Source organism: Sciurus carolinensis, chromosome 16, assembly GCF_902686445.1.
Source record: "Sciurus carolinensis chromosome 16, mSciCar1.2, whole genome shotgun sequence".
Taxonomy (NCBI): Eukaryota; Metazoa; Chordata; class Mammalia; order Rodentia; family Sciuridae; genus Sciurus; species Sciurus carolinensis.
In genome coordinates, this window is record NC_062228.1 from 42,486,407 (window position 1) to 42,505,024 (window position 18,618).

Genomic DNA, 18,618 nt, shown 5'->3' on the forward strand with positions numbered 1-18,618 from the left:
CTATTTCATGGAATAATTTGAGGAGTATTGGCATTAGTTCTTCTTTAAAGATCTGGTAAAATTCAACTGAGAATCCATCTGGTCCTGAGCTTTTCTTTTTTGGATTTCTTTTACTGTTTCTGTCTCATTGCCAGTTATTTTTCTGTTTAGGTTTTCTATGTCCTTTTGATTCAAATTTAGCAGGTCATATGTGTCTAGAAATGAATTCATTTCTTCTAGGTTTTCCAATTTATTGGAGTATAAGTTTTCAAAATAATCCCTAATGATTCTTCTGTGATGATTTCTCCTTTTCATCTCCAATCTTATTAATCTGGGTCTTCTCTTTCTTTTGGTTAGTTTGGCTAAGGGCTTATCAATCTTGTTTATCTTTTCAAAGAACCCACTCTTTATTTCTCTGTTCCTTTGTATTCTTAAAAAAAATTTCCTTTTCATTGATATTTGGCTCTGATCTTAATTATTTCCTTTCTTCTACTGATTTTTAAATTGGCTTTGGACTTTGAGATGCACCATGAGGTTGTTTATTTGGGATAGGTCTGATTTTCTTAGGTAGGCACTTGTAGCTATAAACTTTCCCTTAGGTCCATCTTCATAGTGTCCCAGACATTTTGATTTATTGTATCACTATCTGATTTGATTCTAAGAATTTTTAATTTCTCCCCTGATTTCTTCCATCACCAATTCATGATTCTAAAGTGTGTGGTTCAGGGGCTGGGGTTGTGGAGCACTTACCTCACATGCATGAGGCACTGGGTTTGATCCTCAGCACTACATAAAAATAAATAAATAAAGGTATAAAAAAGGGTGTTTCAATCTCCATGTGTTTATATAGTTTATGTAGGGTTTTTTGGTGTTGATTTTTAATTTTACTTCATTCTTATGCAATAAGATATAAAGAATTATATCTTTTTTATGTATTTTCTGTGAGTTGCTTTATGTCCTCCAATATGGTTTATTTTGGAGAAGGTTCCATGAGTTGCTGAGAAGAATGTGTATTTGGCTGTTGTTGGGTGAAATATTCTTTATGTGTCTGTAAGTCCATTTGATTTATAATATTTTTCAGCTCCAGAATATTTGCTGAGTTTATGTCTGTGTGACCTATCTATCAGTGAGAGAGATGTGTTGAAATCACCCAGTATTATTGTATTTGGGTCTATTTGAGTCATTAGTTTGAGTAGCATCTGCTTAATGTACCTAGGTACATCAATGTTTGGGGCATATTATTTATCTTCTTGTTACATTGTTCCCTTTACCAGCATTAGTGACCTTCTTTGTGTCTTCTGATTGATTTTGGACTGAAATCTGCTTTGTTAGGTGTGAGAGTAGCTCCTTCTGCTTGTTTTCAGGCTCCATTTGCATGATATATCAATTTCCATTCTCTCACTTTCAATCTGTAGCTGCCTTTGCCTGTAAGGTGAGTCTCTCACAAACAACATATACTTGGGTCTTGTTTTTAATCCATTCTGCCAGCCTATGTCTTTTTTGGAGGGGAGAATACTGGGAATTAAACTCAGGGGCACTCAATCACTGAGCCACATCCCCACCCCTATTTTGTATTTTATTTAAAGACAGGATCTAATTGAGTTGCTTAGCAACTCCATTTTACTGAGGCTGACTTTGAACTTGTGATCCTCCTACCTTGGCTTCCTGAACCAATGGGATTACAGGTGTGCACCACTACACCTGGTTGCCTATGTCTTTTATTTGGAGAGTTGAGACCATTTACATTCAATGTTACTAAAGAGAGATGTTTATTAATTTCTGCCATTTTGATTTTTTTCCAATGTTTAATTTGATCTTGTTTCTTGCTTCTTAGTTACTGTTCAAATTTTGTTCATTTATGGAATCTGGGCTTTGTTTTTGATTTCTTCTGTGTGAAGTATTTCTTTAAGTATTTTCTGTAGTGCCATTTTAGTAGTCATGAATTCTTTTAGTTTTTGCTTATCTTGGAAGGTTTTCGTTTTTGTTTCAATTCTGGAAGATAGCTTTGCTGGATATAGAAATCCTGGTCAACAGTTATTTTATTTCAGAACTCGGTATATATCATTCTAAGTCCTCCTGGATTTTAGAGTTTGTGCTGAGAATAGAAAGTAATTCTGATTGACTTGTCTCTAAATGTGACCTGATGTTATTCTCTTGAGAATTTAAAAATTCTATCTTTGTTATGTATGTTAGGCATTTGATTAAAATGTGTTGTGTAGAGGTTCTTTTTTGTTTTTTGTTTTTTGTTTTTGTATATTTGGGATTCTGAATGCATCATGTATCAGGCTGTCTGTCTCATTCTCAAGGTTTGGAATTTTTTCTTTTGTATTTCTCCGAAGAGGTTATATGTTCCATTAGCTTGCATCTCACAACATTTTTTCATTTTTAATGATTCTTAAGTTTGGTCTTTTAAGGTTGTCTCTGTAATATAAAGTCGATACCCCGCCTCCCAACCACTTGTCAATCTGTGCTCCGCCCGCCTCTTCCGTTACAGGAATTTCCCTGCCTCCCAACCACTTGTCAATCTGTGCTCCGCCTGCCTCTTACATTACAGGAATTTCTGGCCTATGCTACAGTCATTTTCCTGCTAACCACGTTTCATCCTAACATGCTAGCTAGCTATTGGTTCAGCAGTCAGCTTGCAAGTATTCTCCTCTGCTATTGGTTCCTTCCAGCCCATGAGATTCCAATATCTGGGAGAAACGTTCATGCCATCTTTCTCTTTTCCTTTCTTTTCACCCCCCAGCGCTAGTCGTCTGCATAATAAAGTCTCTTGCGTGAGGCCTTGTATCCGTGGTGGATTTTTCTGGGAGCTATTGTCGAGCTGCCCGAGACGGGCGAGCAGAACGGCAGTTCAGCGGGAGGGGGCTGGAACTGCCGAGTCCGGAGCCGAGCTGCATTTTTTCCTTACAGTCTGAGAGTTCTTGTATATTCTGATCATATTTACTCATTTTATTGAATACTGCCTGCATGTTTGAGGCTGGCCACTTTGTGCTCCACCTTTGAGATTCTGTCTTCAGCCTCGTCTACTCTATTAGAGAAAATTTCAACTGAACATTTTATTTGATTTATTGTGATTTCTGTTTGGTTCTTTTTCAGTATCTCTATGTCCTTACTCAATTACTCATTTACATCCTCTGACTTCCTTAGTTAATTCAGTTGTTATTCTGTGTTCTCTTGGAACTCTGATTCTCTTTATAATCATCCTTTTGAATTCTTTATCTGATATTTCATCCACTTCAATATCTTTGGAGTCAGTTATTGGTGAATCATAAATTTTAGGAGTTGTTGTGTTCCCTTGTTTTCTTCCTATTTCATGTATTCTGGTCTGGGGTTTTATGCATCTTTAGGGGTGAATTTTTCTTCCATTCGTATGTATGGGCCTTTTTATGCAATGACATTCTTTTGCCGAAGTGTCCTGAGTTATCTAGATTGAGACCCCCTCCTAGGTGTGGTGCCCACAGCTTTGGTGTTAATTCTCTGTTTTTGCTATAGGAGTGGATACCCTTGAGTGGACCCTGAGGGTTGCCCAGTCATTCCTACTTGGGGCCTGGTCATTAGTTTGCCTTTTTTTTTTTCCCCCTGTTCTAGTCTTTGTATTAAAGTATTGCTGAAGTTGGGTGTGGTGAATTTGTGTGCTGAGCAAGGTGCCCCGTCTTTTTGGCTGGTTTAGTTCAGCAGCAGAGTCTCTAACCCATGAACTTGTAGTGTCCGTGTAGCTTCCCAGCACCTCACAGAATATGGGGAACAAACACCAGCAACAACCGAAGCAAACGATACACATCATTAAAATAAATACTTGGTGCCTCCAATCACATCTACCACCTTAGTTACCACAAAAACAGGAATGGTGGGGTCAGCCATTGCCAACAGCCAAAACAATAAATAACCGTGAACTAGAGCTGACATTAAAGTCAGCAGCGGGTGTCAGCTGTGTCATCTACAGCGCTAATAATGCAACAACATGAATGTTGGGGGCAGGGGTTATTCAAACTAAATAGTTCTGAAAGATAATACAAATGCAGTTCATTAAGAGAAAAGAAAAAGATGTGATGGGAAAGTAGAGGAGTTTAGAATGTTCTAAATGTGAACAGAGAGATTGCAGAAGAGATGTAGCAAGGGATGGTTATAAAGGAGGAGGAGAAAATAGAAAAAGAAAACAAAGAAGAGGGAGAGGGAAAGAGAGAACAAGAGAATTGGCTGTTAGCAGAAGAAAGGGGAGAAAGGGAGACACAAAACCTAACCAAAATAAACAAACCCAAAACCCTGAGCCTCAAAAGACAAGGAGAGGGTGGGGCTGGGTCTCAGTGGTGGAGCCCTTGCCTGGCGCCTCTGAGGTGCTGGGCTTGATCCTCAGCACTGCATAAAAATAAATGAGTGAAATAAAGGTATTGTGTCCATCTATGACTAAAAACATTTAAAAGTAGAGACAAGGAAAAATAACTATCATAAAAAATGCTAAAAATGAGGGAAAGATGAAACAAACACATATATATGTATATATATCCATGAGCCAAACAGCAGAGCAAGATCACACACACAAAGGAAAAAAAAAATCTTTCTTTTGTTTTGCCGTGGGAACCCAGGGCCTTATACTTGAGAGGCAAGCACTCTACCAACTGAGCTATAGCCCCAGCCTGAGGAAAATTCTTAATGGAAAATGAAAGAATTGTCTCCACAGAGGGGATCAAAAAAGTCAATGAGGAATGGATGGTCACGACCTATGGTCACTGTTGTTCTTTGTTTCATCTTGCTACGGGGAGAGAAAGAAAGAGAGAAAGAGGGAGAGAGAGAGAGAGAGAGAGAGAGAGAGAGAGAGAGAGAGAGAGAGAGAGAGAGAGAGACAAGCATACATGCTGGGGGCCGGTAAACCCTTCGCCTTTCTGAGTTTCCCACCCACTTGCCGGCTGAAGGGGCCTAGGGCTGAAGCTGGTCGAGGGGCTCCCGGCTTCCCTCCTCACTGTCAGGTGGGATGGGATGGGACGTTCTGTCAGCTGGAGTTGGGGCTGCACAGCGTGTGGCTGCTGCGGAGCTCTGGGGGCTGAGGGAGCCCCTGTGACCAGGGCTTACATCTGAGCGGGCCTTAGGGGAGGTTGGGTGGTGACCAATCTCTGGAGAGATTAGATCGACACCCCATGGGACCAGGTCGATGCTGATCCCTGCCAGGTCTCCGAATCCGGAGCCTGCCAGGAATTTTGCTTGTGGAGCCGGGGAGCCAACCCTCCCCACCCTCTGCTGCCTCAGTGTGCCTTTCCCAGCCTCAGTCCCTGAGGGTATTCCCACCTGCCTGTTCGATTTCCTGACCCTCTTGGGTTGGCCACGTGAGCCACCAGACTCTAAGGGAAAGTGAGTAGCAAGCCCCTCTGCTTTTCTGCCGAGAATTCCCCTGGGGACCACCTTCTCTGGGTCTGTTTCACTCGTGTTCTGCTGGGGACACCCAGGCTGGGAGGACTAGTTTGCTGGCAGGGTGTGCAACGTGTGCGGCCACCTCCCAGGTTTCTGTGGCAGCAAGCTGCAACGTGGCCTCCCCGGGTGACTCCCAGCCTCGGCTCCCACACGCCCGTTGAGAATCACGAGCGCTTTTCAAACCCCAGGTCACTGTGCAGCCTTGGGATCAGCTAAGTTCCGGCTGCTGCTCTGAGCCTCAGTTTTTCCCATTGCATTTTTCTCTCCATGTGATCTTCCTCTCTGGTGAAGCATCGCCATGGCCGCCACCACAACCAACTGGGCTCCCGGGTGTTCTTTTTCGTTCTTTCTTCAATGCACCCGAATTTCCGAGTCCGCTGGATATTGAATTTCAGTGAACTCCCTCTTTGACCCACCTTCCTGAGAAGCAGCCTCTCGCTGCTGAATCCTGAGCCACTGAGCAAGGGAAATGCAGCCTTCCTCTGCCCTGCTATCTGGAATCCCCGTCCTGTGGGTCTTCTTCAGCATTTACTTCCGTTTAGCTTTTCAGTTTGGAGATTCATCATGTTTATGTGTTGCTGTGGTCATTCATTTTATTGCTGGGTAATATTCCCTTGATGAATACAGTGCTAGTGGTTTAAACTTTTTTTTTTTTTTTTTTTTTGGTAAGAGAAAGGTAAGAATTTTATTTGTTTATAAGCACATTTTCTATTAACGATCAACTTTATGACTGGATATAAAAGACAAGAGTTAGTGTCATGCGGCAGCGTTGATTTAATGAATGGAGATAGAAAGAACAAAGAGGTGTTTGAACAAGCCTGACAGTCTTTTTTTTTTTTTTTTTTTTTTTTTTGCGGTGCTGGGGATTGAACTCAGGGCCTTAGTGCTTGCGAGGCAGGCACTCTACCAACTGAGCTGTCTCCCCAGCCCAAGCCTGACAGTCTTAACGGATTTTATTATATTGTTTGGAATGCTCTAAACTGATGAAAGCTTTTGAAAAAATCTTCAATTCCCAACCTCTTAAAAAAGTGTGTTGAAGTCAGGTGTGGTGGTCCCTGCCTGTAATCCCAGCGACTTGGGAGGCTAACGCAGGAGGATCTCAGGTTCGAGGCCAGCCTCAGCAACTTAGAGAGGCCCTAAGCAACTCAGTAAGACCCAGTCTCAAAATAAAAAATAAAAAGGGTTGGGGTGTAGCTCAGTGGTTAAGAACATCTGGGTTCAATCCCAAGTGCAAGAAAACCAAAAACAACAATAAAACAAACAAAAAATAGTAACCAAAAAACTGTGTTGAAAGGAAAAAAATAGTGATGATCTGGATAGATACGAAAGAGCATGCTCAGCTCCTCCCACACCTCCTCTGGCATCTGCTGATAAAGGATTCTCAGGAAGCAGAACATTCTTAAAATTCATCAGGTAGGGTATCTCTGGGGTAAAGAACCAACAGCATCTCTAGTCCTCTGCTCACTCTCCACAGACCATCTTGTCATTCCTAAGGTGTAATTCTACGTTCCACGTGCACTTGCGAGATGAGGTAGACATTATGGTTACATCCCACATGAGTCAGGCTTAAAAGTTTTCTAAATACTGTGTGTGCACTAGAAATTTCATGCTGTGTCAAGTTGGTATCAGTATTAAGTACTGGACTTGAAAATGAGATATTATAGGTATTTACTGAAACCAGTCTGAAACACTGACCCAGAAAGACCAGGCTGGAAATATGAGATTTCCTTGATTTAGGATGGTTTTGTGTGTGTGTGTGTGTGTGTGTGTGTGTGTGTGTGTGTGTGAGAGAGAGAGAGAGAGAGAGAGAGAGAGAGAGAGATTGACACAGAGAGAGAGCTATACATTGTTTAAAACAAATATGTGAGAACCTTTTTTGTATATGCTGACTTTATCATGATAATTCTAGCTGAATTTTTTTTAAACAATCAAGAAGTAGGTTTATTGAAAAGAGATAGAGATACAGAGATAGACTTCTCCAAAGAGAATGGGCCCCAGAGCTGGGAATCCTCTAGCTGATTCTTTATGAAGGATTAGGGGTATACATCTTCAGAAGTGCATAAAAGAAATAAATTCTGTTTTTTTGTTTTGGTACTGGGGGTTGAACCTAGGGGCACTTTACAACTGAACCACATCCCAGCCTCCCCCCGCCCCAACCCTATTTTTGAGACAGAATCTGGCTAAGTTGCTTAAGGCCTCACTAAGATGCTGAGGCTGGCCTCAGACTTGTGATCCTCCTGCTTCAGCCTCCCGAGTTGCTGGAATTACAGGCCAGTGCCATTGTGCCCAGTGAGAAATAAATTCTGAAAAAGGCAATTTCTTCAGTTTAGGAAGAACTGTATTCTGGGAAGTACTTCAGATAGAATGGACAATAATTCTAGGATTATAACCAAGAAGGACAGGAAGACTTCAGGAGACGTTTTAGTTTTGAATGTAGAATAATCCACTGAAGTGTGATATCTCTGTTATCCTTTTCTTTGCAAGAAATTGAATGACAGCAAATTTCTCTATCCTGAAGAGCAGACAGATTAGTTTTTTCAATGAGCTGTTTCTCATCCAAAGCATTTGGAAGATCCCTCTTGTTTCAGAGTACTAGTACTGGAATTCCTCGTGACAGCAGTCTATCTAGAAGATTATGTAGTTCATTCTGAGTTCTCACATCGTGCTGCGGCATCTACCATAAACAACAGCACGGACTTCTCTGCAACACCACTCCCACCTTGTCCTCCTAGGTCCCAGAGCTTTATTGGGACGTTACCTTTAGCCTCTTCATCATGTCGAAGCCTACTGTGGAGGCAGATGTGGTTGCGCACGCCTGTTATCCACTCAGGAGGCTGAGGCACGAGGATCACAAGTACAAAGCCAGCCTCGGTCACTTAGGGTGGCCTTAAGCAACTCCGAGAGACCCTGTTTCAAAATAAAAAATAAAAAAAAAATAAAAAGGGTCAGGGAGTGGTTCCATGTTTAAGCATCCTTGGTTCAATCCCAGCACTCAAAACCAACACAACAAAAACAAAAACCAAACCCTCTGTGGGTATCACCTTCACTGAAGTGACCGCAGTGGCGTTGACGAAGGTGGTCTTGCCTGAGTACCACAGCCATACGCGTAGCAGCTCCATCTCCTCCTTGTAGAAGAGTTAGAGGGACCAGTCCAGTGGGTGGGAGGTGAGTGCAGTCATGCTGACCGCCTGGGGGCAGGATGGACCCGAGGGCGGGGAAATGGCACTGGTGAAGACTCCAGGGAGTGGCCGTGCTCCGCCCCCAGTGCCTCCTGGGTCCAGTGCGACCCAGGTGGACAGGTGCACTCGGTGGCAGCTGGAGCCAGCTGATTTAAGCATCTCTAAAAAAAATCTTTTAATTTTATTTATTCTAATTAGTTGCAATAGAATGCATTTACACATTTTGATACAGCATACATAAATAGAGGATAATGTCTCATTTTTCTAATTATACGTATTGTAGGATCACATCAGCCATGCAGTCACACGTGTACATGAGGTAATGTCATTCCTTCCCCCATACCCTTTCCCCTCCCTTCACTCCCCTCTACCTAATATGAAGTACCTCTATTCTTCCCTGTTCCCCCCCATCTACTATGGATTAGCATCTGAATATCAGAGGAAACATTCAGCTTTTGGCTTTTTTGGTTTGGCTTATTTCATTTAGCATGATATTCTCTAACTCCATCCATTTACAAGCAAATGCCAGAATTTCATTCTTCTTTAAAGCTGAGTAATATTCCATCCTATATATATTTATATATATCATATATTTTTTCTTTATCCATTCATCTGTTGAAGGGCATCTAGGTTGGTTCCATAGTTTAGCTATTGTGAATTGAGCTGCTATAAACATTGATGTGACCATGTCATTATAGTATGTTGATTTTAAGTCCTTTGGGTGTAAACTGAGGAGTGGGATAGCTGGGTCAAATGGTGGTTCCATTCCAAGTTTTCTGAGGAATCTCCACACTGCTTTCCAGAGTGGTTGCACCAATCTGCAATCCCACCAGCAATGTATGAGTGTACCTTTTCCCCTACATCCTTGCCAACATTTATTGTTGCTTGTATTCTTGATAGTTGCCATTCTGAGTGGAGTGAGATAAAATGTTAGAGTAGTTTTGATTTGCATTTCTCTAATTGCTGGAGATGATGAACATTTTTGATTTAGGCATCTTAATGGCTGTTTGAGTTGTAGATTTCTAGTTTACAGTTTTTATATGAACTTCTTTTTTTTTTTTTTGTAGCCAGGTGTTACCCACTTCAATGCAAAACTTGATCACAAGAGTTCAAAAAGGCATAGAAAAACCAATGAGTTTCAATTTCATTACAAGTTTTAAAGTCTGGGACTAGTTTTGAAAACCTTATATACTAATTTCAGCCCAGGGTTATTTTTCTTAACAACCAAACTGAAAATTACTACCTGGGAACATCAATGCAACAATAAGGTATAATTTGAAAATGCATGTGACAAACTTATAAGTTAATAATCATGGTAAGGGACAAAGTGACAGATGCCTCAGTTGAGTTTGAAGGAAATGCTGCTTTATATGAGGATCAAGGAGAAATGAGCAAACAATTCTGCTTCAAAATTTTGGCATAGAAGTAGAAAATGAGAAAGCCTTTATCACAAATGAAACTGCAAAACCTCAATGTGTTACCCTCCATCCAAGAAGTACCAAATGTTAAACTGGAGCCAAGCGGGGACTTGAACATTTAATACCCAACTACGCAACTCATGAAGCAGGAGCATTTCAGATGTTGGAAATCAACCATAGGCAAGCTCTTTAAAAACAGGAATTTTCTACAGAGAAAATATAAAACAAGGCAAACTTTTCCATAGAAATCCATTGTTTGGATTTCAGGAGGGTCCCTAAGGCCTTAGGGGTTCTTTCAAGGTCACTCAACAACAATGACATCTCCCCAGCTGTTCACCTTCCCCCCTTTCAGTTCTCCAGCTTCTGCGCACATTGGCACCAAGTCCCAAGGGGAGGCCTCATTTTCTGCCCTAGCATCTTGCAGGCACACCACTTAGTGTTTGGATCATTTTTTTGCAGGTGGCGGGGTGTGCCAGGGATTGAACTCAGGGGCACTTGGTCGCTGAGCCACATCCCCAGTGTTTTATTTAGAAACAGGGTCTCACGGAGTAGCTTAGCACCTTGCTTTTTGGTGAGGCTGGCTTTGAACTCGCCTTCCTCCTGCCTCAGCCTCCTGAGCTGCTGGGATTACAGGCTTTCTACACTGCGCTCCACTGTTTAGAGAATTTTTGACGTGAAGTCCAGCCATGGCCTCTGTGACATGGAGATGGCTATTTCCTGGGAAACTCCCAAGTCCTTGGCCTGAACTGTTGTCCAGTCACTTCTCCCGCTCCCTCCAGGTAAGCCTCCGGAACTCTTGGCATGGATGTTCCCCTCACTGAGAAAGGCACGACCACATCTGGAAGCCCTGCGGCCGTCTCCAGCTCCCTCTGCTGGAGACAAAGTGATAGTTCATCGCAAAGACTTGGCAGAAACAATGATTTAAAAACATTTTTTTTTAAAGCACCTTTATTTATTTTTATGTGGTGCTGAGAATCGAACCCAGTGCTTCACACATTTGAGGCAAACGCTCTACCACTGAGCCCAGCCCCAGCCCAACAGTGGTTATTTACAAATTCATTTCTGCACACATTGACTCAATTTAAAATCCGGGACTTTCACAATTGCTCTCCAAACTCTTTTTGAAGGGTAGAATATACAGTAATGCTAAAGGATTGTATTTCATGTCTTTTTGTATAAATGTATTATGCACACGTAATTGTGTGCATCAAGAGTAATTTGTGCCTGTACAAATATGTAATAATGAATCCCATCAATATTTGATAGCAAACTATAATGCACCAATAAAAAGGTGGGGAAAAAAGAAGATAGGAAATCACATGAGTCTTAAAAGTAATTTGTAATTAAAAAATAAGCCAGGTGTAATGGCACAGCCACTTGGAAGTCTAAGGCAGGAGGATCACAAATTTGAGGCCAGCCTCAGCAACTTAGGGAGACCCTGTTTCAAGAAGAAAAATAAATGACGTGGGAGGTAGCTTGTTCAATTCCCAATACTGATAAAAAATAAAATAAAAAGTAAAATGCTTCAGAAACCTGCATTTTATTGACATTGCCATCTTTCCACAAAATAATTAATTTAAAAAGTCATCCATTTTGCTTTAAATGAATGAGAAAAAAACCCTGCTTGAGTTCCTGAATTTTCATTTGAGAAAAGGACCAGATACATCTGTCACACTTTTTAAATTAAACAGTGATTAGCTGAAGCTCGCATCTCCACACCCTGGTCCACCTGCTCAATGTCAGATGGCGTCTGTGCCCTTCAAGTGTCCTTCTCCTTCTATTTTGGTATAACTATCATGAGAACTGAAATTTTCAAGCTGAAAAAAGAATCATCTAATTATGGATCAGTGCATGGCAGCCCTAGCAAAGCCCTTTTACTATGATTTCCAATTTTCTGTTCCATCCACACTGCAGGGAGAAAGGATAAACCACTGCTAGTCAGCTTTCTGTTATTGGAATAAATACCTGAGATTAAATAACATAAAAAGTAAAGGGTTGGGCTGGGGCTGGGCTCAGTGGCAGAGCGCTTGCTTAGCATGTGTGAGGCACTGGGTTCCATCCTTAGCACCACATATAAATTTTTTAAAAAATAATAAAATAAAGGTCTATCAATATCTGAAAAAAATTAAAAAAAGGAAAGGTTTATTTTGGCTCACAGTTTTAGAGGTTTCTGTCCACGATTAGTGCTAAATCATGGTGGGAATTTTGCAGAGCAAATATGCTCACTTCTTGGTTGAAAAGCAAAAGAGAGAGAGTCTGGGGTCCCCTTACCCTCTTCAAGGACACAACCTCCATGGTCTAAAGAGTCTCTCTAAGTCCCATCTCATAAAGGTTCTAGTACCCTCAAATAGAGCTGCTCTGGGAACCAAGCCGTTAACACATGGACTGTTGGGAGACCCTTAAGATCTAACCTATAGTAACCAGAATTTTAGTATCCAGATTTTTTTTCCCAAGAGTTCATAAAAAATATTCCTAATAAAGGAGGGTTTTTTTTTTTTTTTTTTTTTTTTTTTTTTTAATATAGTACTGGAGATAAAACCCAGAGCTTCGCACATGGTAGGCAAGTACTCTACCACTGAGCTACATTCCCAACCTAAGATATGAGTTTTAATCCCCAACTTCTTCCTCTCTTTCCTCCTGGTTCATTGGAAGTAACAAAATTTGCAACTTTCATCGCTGTTAATAGCTACATGCAACCAAACACGTAGATTTTTTTTGTGGTGCTTTGGATCAAACCCAGGGCCTCAGGCATGATAGGCAAACACTATACCACGGAGCTGCATCCCCAGCCCTCAAATACATACATATATTTTGGTGAGATATTTCAAATACCTGTTGGAAATTATAGTGGTTGGGCTGGGGAGATAGCTCAGTTGGTAGAGTGCTTGCCTTGTAAGCACAAGGCCCTGGGTTCGATCCCCAGCACCACCAAAAAAAAAAAAAAAAAAAAAAGAAAGAAATTATAGTGGTCTTACTCTTGCTCCATTTAATGATGATGACTGCTCTGCTGAGATTCCCAGCTTTTCCATTCTCTCTTGGAGAAACTTCTGGAAATTGGCAGTACCCAGGATCCTATCTTCTACTGGCTGAGTACAGTCAAGGGTGAACTTTGGAACCTACTTCTTTTTATTTTCTTTCCCCCTCCAATGCAAGTTTCTCCACAGGTGTGAGGGTAAGGGACACACTCTGAGCCCGGCCCAGCGAAGGCAGCCTTATGGGCAGGAAGTTCTAACTTCGGGCTGCCTGAACTCTGGAGAGGGAAGCAGGCGATCATGCCTGGATGGTGCAACCCCAAGAAAGCCTCCGGACGTGGGACTCAGTGCAGCCTCCTGGCTGTTGTTCTGTCAGGAGGGTGATGTGCCCTGACTCCCCAAGAGGGAACATGGACTCAGACACGGAAGTTCTGTTCTTTTTCCAGATCTGATTGTATAGTTTAAAACAAAACTCTGGATGCCCTGGAAGTCCTTATCCACTTTCTTGGCTCCATGAGTCATTCTGGTGAATAATCAAACATGAAGGAGTCATGGGAACCCCCAGATTTGTAGCTAGTTCGTCAGAAGTGTGGGTGGTCTGGGGTTCTATGTGTGGCTGGCATCTGGAGCGAGGGAAGTCTTGTTGAAGAGTGTTCTCTCTCTCTCTCTCTTTTATAATATTTGTTTTATTAGTTTTGTGTGTGTGTGTGTGTGTGTGTGTGCGTATGTGTGTGTGTGCTGGGGATTGAGCTCAGGGCCTTGTGCTTGTGAGGGAAGCACTCTCCCAACTGAGCTATATCTCTGGCCCCTGAAGACGTCTTAAATCTGCTCTGATCTGGAAAGTCTAGCACTAACTCCGTGTAGTTAGTGTCAGAATAAAAATTCAGTACTCCTGTTGGGGGTGAAATATCCATCACTGTGTGTGTTGGGGTGAAAGGCTTGGTGTGTGTGTATGTGTGCAAACTGAGTTGTGTGAGTGTGTGAGTCGGATGCCCTGAGGGCAAAGAGCCCGCAGGGTTGACGCTATAGGATTTGGTGACAGTCTCCAGGGATGTTCCCCCAAACCAGACTCTTGGGATGACAGACCCAGCTCTGAGGGATGGTGGGAGGGAGGAAGCACTCACTAAGTGGTGACACCTGGGGACAGAGCGCTGTGGAGGAGGCAGATGAAAGGACCTGTGAGGGCTGCCCGGCAGCCCAGGCCCAGGCAGGTGCATGCCGGCGGGGTAGGGGGACCGCTGCCCCAGCCCCACTAGTCTTTCTTCCTACTCTGGCCCCCAGAGCACGTGGGCATCTTCCCCAAGCCTTCCACAGAGGGAAGGTCCTCTGAGGGTGGAGAGGGCCAGGAGGCTCCCTGAGGACGCAGGGCCCTCTGAGCCTCTCTGTCTGGGAGGACTGGGCTGGAGGCGTGGAGGGGTGTGCTCAGCAGTAGTATCTGTGTGCCCGTCCCACACTAATCATCTGTGCAGAGCACCCGCCTGTCCCTTTCCATGGCCCACACCCAATACACACACGTGTCCATCATCCCGGTGCAGCTGTGGTGGCGGCCTGTGTCTCAAACACCCACTGCATACGCTTGGCACCCCTGCTCACACAACTACCTCACAAACTCCTCTACACCTGCCTGAGGTTACCTGCCTCACAGGTAACTTCACCTGCACAGCACCACCAGGACACACACTTTGCTATGCCAACATTGGGAGCAGGGAAAAGCCTGCACCCTCAACTTGGAGCACCCTGGGAATGGTGGTGGCTGGAGGCCAGGGAAGTCACTGTGCTTCTGACCTTTACCTACTCGTCTTGGGTTCCAAACTCTGGGGAACGCGGTGATCATTGCATTGAGCCAAGAAAGTGGAAGAGGACTTCCCTGCTCTGCCTGGCTGTGGCAGTCAGCTTTGTGTTGAAAATACCTGACAAGAACAACTAGAGGGGCTGGGGACACCGCTCAGTTGGTAGAGGACTGGCCTCGCATGCACAAGGCCCTGGGTTCAATCCCCAGCACGGCAAGAAAAAAAAAGAAGAAGAAGAAGAAGAAGAAGAAGAGGAGGAGGAGGAGGAGGAGGAGGAGGAGGAGGAGGAGGAGGAGGAAGAGGAGGAGGAGGGAAAGGGGAAAGTGTATTTTGGCTCACCATTCCAGAGATTTAGTCCCTGGTCAGCCAACTCCATTTCTTGGTTCCAAGGTGAGGCAGAACACCATGGCAGGAGGGTGTGGTGAAGAGCTCATGGCAGCCAGGAAGTAGAGCGAGCAAGGTGAAGGGGCCACAGAGAAGGAGACCTTCTAGAGTTTGCTGCCAGTGAGCCCCACCCCAGCCATGTCCCACCTGCCCGTATCACCACCCAGTCAGTCCTTTCAAACGAGGGTGGGCTGATGAGGCTACAGTTCTCACAGTCCAATCATCTCCCCTCTGGACGCTCCTGCATTAACACCGGAGCTTTCCGGGGACACCGCATATCCAAGCCATAACTCGGGCCCCGCCTGGCTTTCAAGGAGAGGTGGACATGGGCCTGAGGGATGGTCACATTCCCAAGCTGTGTGGATCCCAGCCAGGAACTGCTATCCCTGAGGCCACTCTGGAATGCAGATCCTGCCAGCACAGAATCAGGCTCCTTCCCTTCTACTTCCGTTGAGTTGTCCCCACTCAACCCAACTCTGTCCTTCACATCCTCCGTTTCTTTGCCTGTTCTTGACTTGTGAGGCGGAAAAGTCACACTGACCTTGGGGAGAGAGCTCCCTCGGCTGGGTTGTTAGTGGAAGGAATGGACTTTCCAAGGCACGGACATGGTGGTAGCTGGGCAGTGGCATCTGGGAGACCCGGGGCAATGTCCTCCAACATGTGGTGGGTCCTGCAAGTCAGTCAGCTGGAATATGTTCATGAGGGTTCAGATTCGATTCGCATGAGGGCTCTATTGGGAGTTGGTTTAGAAGCCATTCATGTTATATCCTGGCAAAGAATTTGTCTACATTTTGTCCATGTCCCAAGACTTTCTGTGAGATTAGGGCCAGACACCTGTTATCTCAGTGACTTAGAAGTCTGAAGCAGGAGAATCACAAGTTTGAGGCCAGCCTCAGCAACTTAGTGAGAACCTGCCTCGAAATAAAATAAAGGTGCGGAGGAGGTAGGGTTCAGTGGGAGAGCATTCCTGTGTTCAATCTCCAGTACTCAAAAGAAAAAAAAAAGACTTTGTGAGGCTGAATTCAAAGATGATGGGCTAATGAATCTGATAGAGTCAATTTCAAGGCCGCACAGTATTCAGGCAGTGGCGTGATCTTTACCGTCCCCATTTTACTGGTGGACATTCTGGTCTTCTGAGCTCCCAGCAGAGTGCTCATTAGTCCCTGCTTACAGCGTTCCAGCCCCTCTCTGTCTTGTGCCTTCACATTTCACTCTCCTGCAACCCAGTTCCCAAGGCTTCCAAACCACCGGGTCAGGCCTAGCCATCAATGACCACGATTCCTAGGTTAGGACCCATTTCTGTGTCAGCTCTTAGTCATTGTGATCAAAATATCTGACAAGAACAACTCTGAGGAGGAAAACTTTATTTTTGCTCATGGTTTTAGAAATCTCAGTTCATTAGAGAATATTATGCTACGCGAAATAAGCTAATTCTAAAGAACTATAGGCCGAATGTTCTCTTCGATATGCGGATGCTAATTCACAACAGGGTGGGGGAATAGAGGTATTTTGGATTGAACAGAGGGGAGTGAAGGGAGGGGAGGGGACGTGGGGGCAGGAATGATAGAGAATGAATCGGACATTATTATCCTCTGTGCACACATGATTACATGGTCTGTGTAACTCTACATCATGTACAACCAGAAGAATGAGAAGTTGTACTCCATTTATGTATGATGTGTCAAAATGCATTCTACTGTCATGTATAACTCATTAGAACAACAACAACAACAAAAGAAATCTCAGTTCAGGCTCAGCCAACTCCATTGCAGAAACATGGTGGAGAGTGTGGTGAAGGAAAGCTGCTCACTCAGGTCATGGCAGCTGAGAAGGAGAGAGAGGAGAAGAAGAAGAAGAAGGAGGAGGAGGAGGAGGAGGAGGAGGAGGAGGAGGAGGAGGAGGAGGAGGAGGAGGAGGAGAAGGAAGAAGAGGAAAGAGAAGAGAATGGAAGGGGCCAGGGACAGACAGAGTCTCCAAGGCCCATTTCCTCTGGCCATCTCTGCCCCACATACAGTTACCACCCAGTAGTCTATTCAAATTATGAATCCATCAAACGAATTAACCCCCTGAAGAGGTCAGAGCCCTTATGATCCAGTCTTTTCACCTCTGAACTTTGCTGCTTTGCCTAACACAGGAGTTTTTGAGGGGACATTCCAGATCCAAACCCTAACAATATTATAGTGAAATGATTACCATAGTCACACAAATAACCCTATCCATTACCTTCCTAACTTTAGACAGTTTAGATTATGGGACAGTATCCCATCAGCAGGTGAATTGTGACCGAAGATGGAGTCCTTGAATGATCCGCAAAGAGTCTGCATTTCATTCTGAGGAAGGACAACCAAGAGTCCTTGAGGTGTTTGGGAACAGTACTCAGATGGGAGGTTAGGAGCGGTTACTCTGGCAGCTGAGCTGAGTGAGCCTGGAGGGAGGATTAGTTGTTATAATCCAGGTCCAAGTCAACAAGGATGTCAAATAATCTGTACATTGTTTACTCATTTCTTCATCAAAAATTCAAGATGTCCTTGGATGCAAGCCTTGTGGGAACTTGGGAATGTAGGTAAGATTCCATTCTAACACTGAGAGTGACTTTGAAGCAGATTATCCCTAGATCATACCACGAGGGCATTACCTGCCCTCACATTACACTCACATAACTCAGAGGGGACTGAAGTCATAAAGGGCTGAGTTTGTGCCTTCATGGTCCCGTACCAAGCAAGAGCACAGAGCCCAGATGAGGTGGTACTGGGAATCGAACCCACGGCCTTGTGCTTGCAAGGCAAGCACTTTACCAACTGAGCTATCTCCCCAGCCCTGTCCTTACTTCTTGTCTTTCTGTTTCAAATCAACATGAACCTCAGCTGCGACTCTATCATCTACCATTCATTCATCATCCATCCATCATCCATTCATCCTTACTGTCCACCTGTCCATCTATCCTACTGTCCTTTCAGCTATTTATAGTCTATAGCATACAATTAAGCTGCTACTGGCGAAATAAAATCCTTTTCTACCCCATCTGTCTACATCAGTCATTCTCCAACATTTCTTTGAGTCTCAAGACCCCCTTTAGTCTCTTAAAAGTGATTGAGAATCCCCCCAACTAATATTCAAATAGGTTTTGATCTCATGGGACCCCTGAAAAGATCTTGGGGACCCTTCAAGGACCATGTAAAACACTTTGAGAACTACTGATCTATATGACACACACATATAAGTAATCTTATACAATTTAAAAAAGTTTCTTCTGTAATTTCCATTTACTTGTAATCTGGAGTTGGTCACTTCATGTGCCCATTGACTATTACATATGAACAGGGACACCCAAGGGAAATGTGTGGGTGCCAAGCATGCTCTCCTGCCTCCATTGTGTGACGGCAATCCTACCTATCCCTGATGACCAGGGTCAATCAATCCTCAAAGCTGGTGACTCTTCTGTCCTGGTTCCCAGATATTGGAGAACAGATGTCCAGGCAGCAGCCATGAG

The 18,618-nt window shown here is 43.8% G+C and overlaps 1 pseudogene; it reads right to left on the reverse strand.

Annotated features, from left to right (window-relative positions):
* Positions 1-4,896: 4,896 nt before the first annotated feature.
* On the reverse strand, positions 4,897-8,564 carry LOC124966070 (ADP-ribosylation factor-like protein 8B; annotated as a pseudogene).
* Between the last annotated feature and the right edge of the window lie 10,054 nt (positions 8,565-18,618).